Source organism: Chrysemys picta, unplaced genomic scaffold, assembly GCF_011386835.1.
Source record: "Chrysemys picta bellii isolate R12L10 unplaced genomic scaffold, ASM1138683v2 scaf721, whole genome shotgun sequence".
Lineage (NCBI taxonomy): Eukaryota > Metazoa > Chordata > Testudines > Emydidae > Chrysemys > Chrysemys picta.
Genome location: NW_027053428.1, coordinates 19,721 through 30,619, shown reverse-complemented (window position 1 = coordinate 30,619; position 10,899 = coordinate 19,721). Strand labels below are relative to the sequence as shown.

Genomic DNA, 10,899 nt, shown 5'->3' with positions numbered 1-10,899 from the left:
AAACCAACACACAAGACCAACAAGGACAGATGCAAATACAGGTACCTTCTCCTCCAATGAGAACTCCCTCTCAAACTCCCCGGTTAGCCGCCCTGTTTGTTTGCTTCCGCTGCTCGCAGCTGTAGCGCTGCCCGGCTGGGCGGCCGCTTTTATGGGCCCCTTGATCAGCCAAGCCCCGCCCAATACTCAGGGCTCGGCGTCCCTCACAGCCCCCAGCCCCTGCCGGCCCCTACAAACCAACACACAAGACCAACAAGGACAGATGCAAATACAGGTACCTTCTCCTCCAATGAGAACTCCCTCTCAAACTCCCCTGTTAGCCGCCCTGTTTGCTTGCTTCCGCTGCTCGCAGCTGTAGCGCTGCCCGGCTGGGCGGCCGCTTTTATGGGCCCCTTGATCAGCCAAGCCCCGCCCAATACTCAGGGCTCGGCGTCCCTCACAGCCCCCAGCCCCTGCCGGCCCCTACAAACCAACACACAAGACCAACAAGGACAGATGCAAATACAGCTACCTTCTCCTCCAATGAGAACTCCCTCTCAAACTCCCCTGTTAGCCGCCCTGTTTGCTTGCTTCCGCTGCTCGCAGCTGTAGCGCTGCCCGGCTGGGCGGCCGCTTTTATGGGCCCCTTGATCAGCCAAGCCCCGCCCAATACTCAGGGCTCGGCGTCCCTCACAGCCCCCAGCCCCTGCCGGCCCCTACAAACCAACACACAAGACCAACAAGGACAGATGCAAATACAGGCACCTTCTCCTCCAATGAGAACTCCCTCTCAAACTCCCCTGTTAGCCGCCCTGTTTGCTTGCTTCCGCTGCTCGCAGCTGTAGCGCTGCCCGGCTGGGCGGCCGCTTTTATGGGCCCCTTGATCAGCCAAGCCCCGCCCAATACTCAGGGCTCGGCGTCCCTCACAGCCCCCAGCCCCTGCCGGCCCCTACAAACCAACACACAAGACCAACAAGGACAGATGCAAATACAGGCACCTTCTCCTCCAATGAGAACTCCCTCTCAAACTCCCCTGTTAGCCGCCCTGTTTGTTTGCTTCCGCTGCTCGCAGCTGTAGCGCTGCCCGGCTGGGCGGCCGCTTTTATGGGCCCCTTGATCAGCCAAGCCCCGCCCAATACTCAGGGCTCGGCGTCCCTCACAGCCCCCAGCCCCTGCCGGCCCCTACAAACCAACACACAAGACCAACAAGGACAGATGCAAATACAGGCACCTTCTCCTCCAATGAGAACTCCCTCTCAAACTCCCCTGTTAGCCGCCCTGTTTGCTTGCTTCCGCTGCTCGCAGCTGTAGCGCTGCCCGGCTGGGCGGCCGCTTTTATGGGCCCCTTGATCAGCCAAGCCCCGCCCAATACTCAGGGCTCGGCGTCCCTCACAGCCCCCAGCCCCTGCCGGCCCCTACAAACCAACACACAAGACCAACAAGGACAGATGCAAATACAGGCACCTTCTCCTCCAATGAGAACTCCCTCTCAAACTCCCCTGTTAGCCGCCCTGTTTGCTTGCTTCCGCTGCTCGCAGCTGTAGCGCTGCCCGGCTGGGCGGCCGCTTTTATGGGCCCCTTGATCAGCCAAGCCCCGCCCAATACTCAGGGCTCGGCGTCCCTCACAGCCCCCAGCCCCTGCCGGCCCCTACAAACCAACACACAAGACCAACAAGGACAGATGCAAATACAGGCACCTTCTCCTCCAATGAGAACTCCCTCTCAAACTCCCCTGTTAGCCGCCCTGTTTGTTTGCTTCCGCTGCTCGCAGCTGTAGCGCTGCCCGGCTGGGCGGCCGCTTTTATGGGCCCCTTGATCAGCCAAGCCCCGCCCAATACTCAGGGCTCGGCGTCCCTCACAGCCCCCAGCCCCTGCCGGCCCCTACAAACCAACACACAAGACCAACAAGGACAGATGCAAATACAGGCACCTTCTCCTCCAATGAGAACTCCCTCTCAAACTCCCCTGTTAGCCGCCCTGTTTGTTTTCTTCCGCTGCTCGCAGCTGTAGCGCTGCCCGGCTGGGCGGCCGCTTTTATGAGCCCCTTGATCAGCCAAGCCCCGCCCAATACTCAGGGCTCGGCGTCCCTCACAGCCGCCAGCCCCTGCCAGCCCCTACAAACCAACACACAAGACCAACAAGGACAGATGCAAATACAGGCACCTTCTCCTCCAATGAGAACTCCCTCTCAAACTCCCCTGTTAGCCGCCCTGTTTGTTTGCTTCCGCTGCTCGCAGCTGTAGCGCTGCCCGGCTGGGCGGCCGCTTTTATGGGCCCCTTGATCAGCCAAGCCCCGCCCAATACTCAGGGCTCGGCGTCCCTCACAGCCCCCAGCCCCTGCCGGCCCCTACAAACCAACACACAAGACCAACAAGGACAGATGCAAATACAGGCACCTTCTCCTCCAATGAGAACTCCCTCTCAAACTCCCCTGTTAGCCGCCCTGTTTGTTTGCTTCCGCTGCTCGCAGCTGTAGCGCTGCCCGGCTGGGCGGCCGCTTTTATGGCCCCTTGATCAGCCAAGCCCCGCCCAATACTCAGGGCTCGGCGTCCCTCACAGCCCCCATCCCCTGCCGGCCCCTACAAACCAACACACAAGACCAACAAGGACAGATGCAAATACAGGCACCTTCTCCTCCAATGAGAACTCCCTCTCAAACTCCCCTGTTAGCCGCCCTGTTTGTTTGCTTCCGCTGCTCGCAGCTGTAGCGCTGCCCGGCTGGGCGGCCGCTTTTATGGGCCCCTTGATCAGCCAAGCCCCGCCCAATACTCAGGGCTCGGCGTCCCTCACAGCCCCCAGCCCCTGCCGGCCCCTACAAACCAACACACAAGACCAACAAGGACAGATGCAAATACAGGCACCTTCTCCTCCAATGAGAACTCCCTCTCAAACTCCCCTGTTAGCCGCCCTGTTTGTTTGCTTCCGCTGCTCGCAGCTGTAGCGCTGCCCGGCTGGGCGGCCGCTTTTATGGGCCCCTTGATCAGCCAAGCCCCGCCCAATACTCAGGGCTCGGCGTCCCTCACAGCCCCCAGCCCCTGCCGGCCCCTACAAACCAACACACAAGACCAACAAGGACAGATGCAAATACAGGCACCTTCTCCTCCAATGAGAACTCCCTCTCAAACTCCCCTGTTAGCCGCCCTGTTTGTTTGCTTCCGCTGCTCGCAGCTGTAGCGCTGCCCGGCTGGGCGGCCGCTTTTATGGGCCCCTTGATCAGCCAAGCCCCGCCCAATACTCAGGGCTCGGCGTCCCTCACAGCCCCCAGCCCCTGCCGGCCCCTACAAACCAACACACAAGACCAACAAGGACAGATGCAAATACAGGCACCTTCTCCTCCAATGAGAACTCCCTCTCAAACTCCCCTGTTAGCCGCCCTGTTTGTTTGCTTCCGCTGCTCGCAGCTGTAGCGCTGCCCGGCTGGGCGGCCGCTTTTATGGGCCCCTTGATCAGCCAAGCCCCGCCCAATACTCAGGGCTCGGCGTCCCTCACAGCCCCCAGCCCCTGCCGGCCCCTACAAACCAACACACAAGACCAACAAGGACAGATGCAAATACAGGCACCTTCTCCTCCAATGAGAACTCCCTCTCAAACTCCCCTGTTAGCCGCCCTGTTTGTTTGCTTCCGCTGCTCGCAGCTGTAGCGCTGCCCGGCTGGGCGGCCGCTTTTATGGGCCCCTTGATCAGCCAAGCCCCGCCCAATACTCAGGGCTCGGCGTCCCTCACAGCCCCCAGCCCCTACAAACCAACACACAAGACCAACAAGGACAGATGCAAATACAGGCACCTTCTCCTCCAATGAGAACTCCCTCTCAAACTCCCCTGTTAGCCGCCCTGTTTGTTTGCTTCCGCTGCTCGCAGCTGTAGCGCTGCCCGGCTGGGCGGCCGCTTTTATGGGCCCCTTGATCAGCCAAGCCCCGCCCAATACTCAGGGCTCGGCGTCCCTCACAGCCCCCAGCCCCTACAAACCAACACACAAGACCAACAAGGACAGATGCAAATACAGGCACCTTCTCCTCCAATGAGAACTCCCTCTCAAACTCCCCTGTTAGCCGCCCTGTTTGTTTGCTTCCGCTGCTCGCAGCTGTAGCGCTGCCCGGCTGGGCGGCCGCTTTTATGGGCCCCTTGATCAGCCAAGCCCCGCCCAATACTCAGGGCTCGGCGTCCCTCACAGCCCCCAGCCCCTGCCGGCCCCTACAAACCAACACACAAGACCAACAAGGACAGATGCAAATACAGGCACCTTCTCCTCCAATGAGAACTCCCTCTCAAACTCCCCTGTTAGCCGCCCTGTTTGTTTGCTTCCGCTGCTCGCAGCTGTAGCGCTGCCCGGCTGGGCGGCCGCTTTTATGGGCCCCTTAATCAGCCAAGCCCCGCCCAATACTCAGGGCTCGGCGTCCCTCACAGCCCCCACCCCCTGCCGGCCCCTACAAACCAACACACAAGACCAACAAGGAAAGATGCAAATACAGGCACCTTCTCCTCCAATGAGAACTCCCTCTCAAACTCCCCTGTTAGCCGCCCTGTTTGTTTGCTTCCGCTGCTCGCAGCTGTAGCGCTGCCCGGCTGGGCGGCCGCTTTTATGGGCCCCTTGATCAGCCAAGCCCCGCCCAATACTCAGGGCTCGGCGTCCCTCACAGCCCCCAGCCCCTGCCGGCCCCTACAAACCAACACACAAGACCAACAAGGACAGATGCAAATACAGGCACCTTCTCCTCCAATGAGAACTCCCTCTCAAACTCCCCTGTTAGCCGCCCTGTTTGTTTGCTTCCGCTGCTCGCAGCTGTAGCGCTGCCCGGCTGGGCGGCCGCTTTTATGGGCCCCTTGATCAGCCAAGCCCCGCCCAATACTCAGGGCTCGGCGTCCCTCACAGCCGCCAGCCCCTGCCGGCCCCTACAAACCAACACACAAGACCAACAAGGACAGATGCAAATACAGGCACCTTCTCCTCCAATGAGAACTCCCTCTCAAACTCCCCTGTTAGCCGCCCTGTTTGTTTGCTTCCGCTGCTCGCAGCTGTAGCGCTGCCCGGCTGGGCGGCCGCTTTTATGGGCCCCTTGATCAGCCAAGCCCCGCCCAATACTCAGGGCTCGGCGTCCCTCACAGCCCCCAGCCCCTGCCGGCCCCTACAAACCAACACACAAGACCAACAAGGAAAGATGCAAATACAGGCACCTTCTCCTCCAATGAGAACTCCCTCTCAAACTCCCCTGTTAGCCGCCCTGTTTGTTTGCTTCCGCTGCTCGCAGCTGTAGCGCTGCCCGGCTGGGCGGCCGCTTTTATGGGCCCCTTGATCAGCCAAGCCCCGCCCAATACTCAGGGCTCGGCGTCCCTCACATCCCCCAGCCCCTGCCGGCCCCTACAAACCAACACACAAGACCAACAAGGACAGATGCAAATACAGGCACCTTCTCCTCCAATGAGAACTCCCTCTCAAACTCCCCTGTTAGCCGCCCTGTTTGTTTGCTTCCGCTGCTCGCAGCTGTAGCGCTGCCCGGCTGGGCGGCCGCTTTTATGGGCCCCTTGATCAGCCAAGCCCCGCCCAATACTCAGGGCTCGGCGTCCCTCACAGCCCCCAGCCCCTGCCGGCCCCTACAAACCAACACACAAGACCAACAAGGACAGATGCAAATACAGGCACCTTCTCCTCCAATGAGAACTCCCTCTCAAACTCCCCTGTTAGCCCCACTGTTTGTTTGCTTCCGCTGCTCGCAGCTGTAGCGCTGCCCGGCTGGGCGGCCGCTTTTATGGGCCCCTTGATCAGCCAAGCCCCGCCCAATACTCAGGGCTCGGCGTCCCTCACAGCCCCCAGCCCCTGCCGGCCCCTACAAACCAACACACAAGACCAACAAGGACAGATGCAAATACAGGCACCTTTTCCTCCAATGAGAACTCCCTCTTGTAGTAAGTGAAGGCAACATGGTAAAGGCCTAATGAAGGCCCAGTATGAAGCCTGAACCAAACTAAAGTAATGGTCAACGCTTTGCTAGCATAGAAAGCAAAGTTAAGCTGTGAGCAAAAGGCAGGCCCTGCTCACAGAAGTTGGCAAGGAAAGGGCTGATATTGCATAAATATATATTCACCTAGCAAAGTTAAAGTATAAACATGGTACCAAGACATACCATACCGGAACATTCCACAGATAACATGGAACAGGCCGACCCATCCCAATGACAGGGGCAAAAGGGTAAAATGATGGATAGAGTTGTTTTGATCGAACCAACATGTACAAGGTGAGAGGCGGCACCTTACTACGTAGAGGGGTTGTACCTTGCTACGTAGAGGGGTTGAACCTCAATACGTCAGGAGTGATGTGTAACTTGTTTGTACCTGTGTATAAGAATGTGTCCCTGGGGTGGTGTCTTTGTCCGGCCACGGGGGCAGTGGAAAGTCCCGCCACTGAGCCGGGTCCTTGCCAAGAGACATCTATTAGTAGTATGCCCGGTAGACTAAGTAATCTACGGGGAACTGCAATTGTGTCCGAGATCGCAATAAACCTGGCCGAGGTGCCTTTGTATCTTAGTAGACTCTGTGGTTATTGGGGATTCTCGTCGGGTCTGCTGTGTCAGCTATCTGCGCAGAGCTGGGGCAGCACACAGAGGGAACACACGCACGCAGCCGAGTGATATCAACAGGAGAAAGCAGAAGCACCACACCGGTAGCCTCTCACAACACTGGTGACCCCGACCGCTGATCTGGTGAGTAAGCAAAACTGCCGTGGTAGGAATCGCGATCTAACATGGCAGTAAACCTCGAGCTAGGGAACCCCCTTATCCCCTCCCTCATGATCCCCACGGAGTTTGATGATTGTTGGACCCGCTGGATTGCCAGTAAGGGGGGTCCATATGAATTTAAAAAAGAGAGTGGGGAAACATGGACTGGCTTATGTAGAGCGATGGTAGAAACCGAGGCTCTGAGAAACAGTAATAAGAGTAAAAAAGCAAGAATTTTGCAACTCATGCCTCTGGTAGTGAGACGGCTCAGACAGCATGTTGGAATGCTGGCCAAACAAGTCACAGAAAAAACAGGAGGAGTAGAAGAGGTAACCCGGGCAGTTGAGCACTGGAAAGCCCAAGCTCTGTTAGCACAGCAACAGGCGGGCCAAACTCATGATATGCTCGAGCAAGTGAAGCAGGAAAATAAAAAATTGGAAACAGCTGTAGAAAACCTGCAGAAGCAAAAAGTGCCGTCCCCTGTTATAAATATTGGTAGTAAACAGCAGGCTTCAGGTAGCTACCCTGTGCCTGAAGAATGGGGACAGAAGTGGAAAAACGTGGTCCTAGTAAAATCAAAAGATGAAACGGGGTCCACTGCATTGCAACCACTACCTTATGATAAAAGCCAGGTTCCAGTTAAACTTAAATTGAGACCTAGACTGGTGCCTGTCAGAACGGGACAAGTAAGTGCACAGAAGGAAAGAGTAGCACATAATACTTTCACAGAATTGGTAAATCAGATGAAGGAAAATATGGAACAGTTCACAGAGCACATTAGGAGACAGGAGCTGCGACTCGATCGCAGGGGAGTGAATAAAAAAGCATTTCAAAGTAAAAAACCAAAATTAAATGGGTTAACACCTAGAATTGATGCAATAACACATGGAGCTGCCCAAAACCAGTTAACTGCACCAAAAAAGGGCACTCCTGCCATCCATCTGGCATGCACACAAAAGCAACAGCCATTGGGGGAACAAATTCAAGTTTTACAAGAGCAGGTAACTACCCCCATTCTCCTCTCAAAGCCAGGATAAAAAACAGGGGCACGGTTCCTAACTGTGCAGGTTCCCAACTGTTTTGACCCACGGAACCACACTCCGCACTCATATTTGAAAATAGAATTGTCTTTCTCAAATATTTTTACATACCGGTTAAGTTTTGTCCTTTATATGCTTTCTTAGTTTGTTAAATTTGCTGCTGCTGCCTGTACTTTCAAATATCTTGATAAAGTTAATCTCTCTTGGCTCAGGTCTCACTACCTTCCTAGATTGCTCTTCACCCCCCCTCTTTCCCCCACCTCTCCTCAATTCTGCTCTCTTTTTGTTTTAAAAAGTTAAAAGTTACAGTTTTTACAGAAACCTCCAAAATATACAGCAATTGAAAACAGAATAAAACAAGAAACAAAAAGAAAACAAGGTAAAAACTTTACTTTAAATAAATTCCAGTAAATTAAGTATTTTAACCCTTCAGGAATGCAACAGCTGAAATTATTCCTAACTTTCTTGAAGATATGGTTGCCAAGCAACAGAAATGCACACTCTGCTTCAAATCCTAACCACTTATTAATATTTGAAACATGGGCTTTTCTTATTTTCATATAGCAGAGTTTTAAAATAAGTTAAATATAAAGTAATGCAAAATTCCTTGTTACTAAATTAATACAATACATTTAGCAAATAGTAATATATTTTTTACCAATTTATGTTACAAGTTTTAAATAAAGAAATAATTTGGTTATTCAAATGTTTAACCCTTTTTATTTTTATTTTTATTTTATTTTATTTTGCCTTACCATGTATAGTTATAAATAGAATTCTGGCGCCATTTGTTGTTAATTGTAAGTTTGTCCTGTATGTCATGTGTGTTGTTTTGTGCTGTATGTTGTGTGTCACGTGACTATTAGTTTTTATTTTGTTGCAACAAAAGTCAATTTTATACCCTTTTAAAAATTTATAATAGTGGTACCACACTATTTTAAGATCATGGTTGAAGTATAATCATTATTAGCACCAATTTTTTGTGCAAAGTTCAAAAAGGTTTCAGTTACAAATATATGTACATATATTTCCATATATTTCTGCCTCAACAAATAATGCAATTGCAAACAAAAAATATTCTCTTATCAATCACAGTTTTGTTTTGTTTTTAAAAAAAATTTTTGTTATTCAAAGAAAAAATGTAAGGGGAAACCTTCAACATTAAAGTAAAGATAATATTAACAAAATGTTAATTTCTTTTTTGGGCTTTTTATAAACTTGTTTGTACGTTTAAATATAGTTATAAGAATGTCATAACCAAAATGTTTTAAAATAACAATTTATGCATAAAGCTAACCAAACAATTTCAACAGGTTTCCATGTTTTCAACAGGTTTCCACCTTTGGCTCCCAAACATAGCAAAGCATCATGAAAGTATACCTTCAAATACCCTCAAAGTACTGTATTTAAAATTTATTTTGGTTTAATTTTATAATTAGTTTAATTTTTTATGCTTTTCTTTTGTTATGTTATGTTAATGGGAAGCAGTGGTTGTTAAAGTTGTGCTTCTAAACAGTTAACAAAAGTGAAATTGGTATCACAAGCAAATTAACTCTAAAAAGCTTAGTAAAAATTCTGTTAACTCCTTTGCTGAAACAAATTGTTCAGCAAGGGAAAGCAATACACCTTCTCATAGAAGATTGTGAGCATTTATTTTAGCCGTTAAGCATTACATTTCGTATAAAAATATTAGTAATGCACTTCAAATGAAAATGAATGTCTATACAACAATTGCAAAAGTATAGCTTGTGTTATAAAAGGCTTGGTCCCTATTACATTGTAAACAAACTAAGTTAAACTGTGTATTAAGTTTAAGTTACTAAAAACAAAAACAAAAAAGAAACAAACAAAAATCCTTTATTATGTTAACTAACTAGCTGTTTAAGTTGCATCCCACAGACCAAAGACACCAAAAAATATCACACCCTGAAGACACCAGATGATATCAGTATACAGTGAAGAAACTGCCAAGCATCAAGAACAGAAAAATGAAGTGCTTTATAAATAAGAGACTGGTTAAATACACCTCTATCTACCATATATGGACAATTAAGTTAAAATCAGCTAAAAACCACTAGCTGGATCAGAATAAGCCATCATTTAATTTCAACTTGGTCACTATGTAAAAACAACTGTATTATTGCTGTACTACTGTATTATTGTTGTACTGTTGTCTTATTGCTGAATTGTATTATTGGTGTACAACATTTACAATATGCATAACCTTGCTAAACTGTTTAACCAACACACATGTAAAAATCAACAAATGAATGGCAGCAAACAACATGAAGGCAAGAAAAAAACACTGTGGTAAACAAACAAAAAGTTACATAGTAACTACAAATTGGGTAAACAAATTGCCTGTTAGTACCAGTCATAATTTGGGTCAGTGACACTGCATCCTAACTGAGGCACATGTTATTCAAAACAATCTTGTTCAGTGTCTGAGTACCAATACTACATCCTGACACAGCACTATTTGATAAATTGGTTACTGTCCATTCAGTAGGTTATCTGGAAGACAGCATCCATAACAAACAACTGGATCTATGTCAACTACTGGTGTATCGCAGAGCCATGCAACCAATGGAACAGAGACGTTAACCACTTCTATTTCCTGCCCAGTGAAGCTAACCAGAGAGTGACAACTAGCAGTAAGGGTAACCTATAACATGAATGGACAGTACTGGGTAGTAACTAATTACGATATATTTCTATATAAAGGCCTCAGTGGTAGTGTCACTACTCCAAATTTCTGTTTTACTTCTCATATACATAGCACTGTGGGACACACTATCACAATCCCTATCCCAATATTTCAAAACACTCAGCCTACTACTACTAATGAGACAGATAATAACTAGAATTGCCCTAATAAGAGTGCGTTTCTATCTGTGTCACCAAAGTAAAAGGGACAGAGTACAACACCGGACTGGAAAAACATGGTTATGCTTAGATATAAGGTGGTGTCATATGTACACATACATACTATACATATATGCCCATACACACGCCAAATATATAAGCCATATCCATATAATTGATATATATTAATTATTTGGAAGTGCCTCTAAGGCTCAATCATAATACTACATTCCTCAGTCATGGTCCCGGGCCTAACATTCCCAGGCCCACCATAAGGGACTAAAAAATAATTGGATAATAAAATCT

At 49.8% G+C, this 10,899-nt stretch overlaps 1 long non-coding RNA gene across 1 annotated transcript; it reads left to right on the top strand.

Annotated features, from left to right (window-relative positions):
• The first annotated feature begins 5,962 nt into the window (after positions 1-5,962).
• Positions 5,963-10,899, top strand: LOC135979209 (uncharacterized). The gene is made up of 2 exons (XR_010596533.1): positions 5,963-8,107; positions 9,061-10,899. It is a non-coding gene; the product is annotated as an uncharacterized LOC135979209 (long non-coding RNA).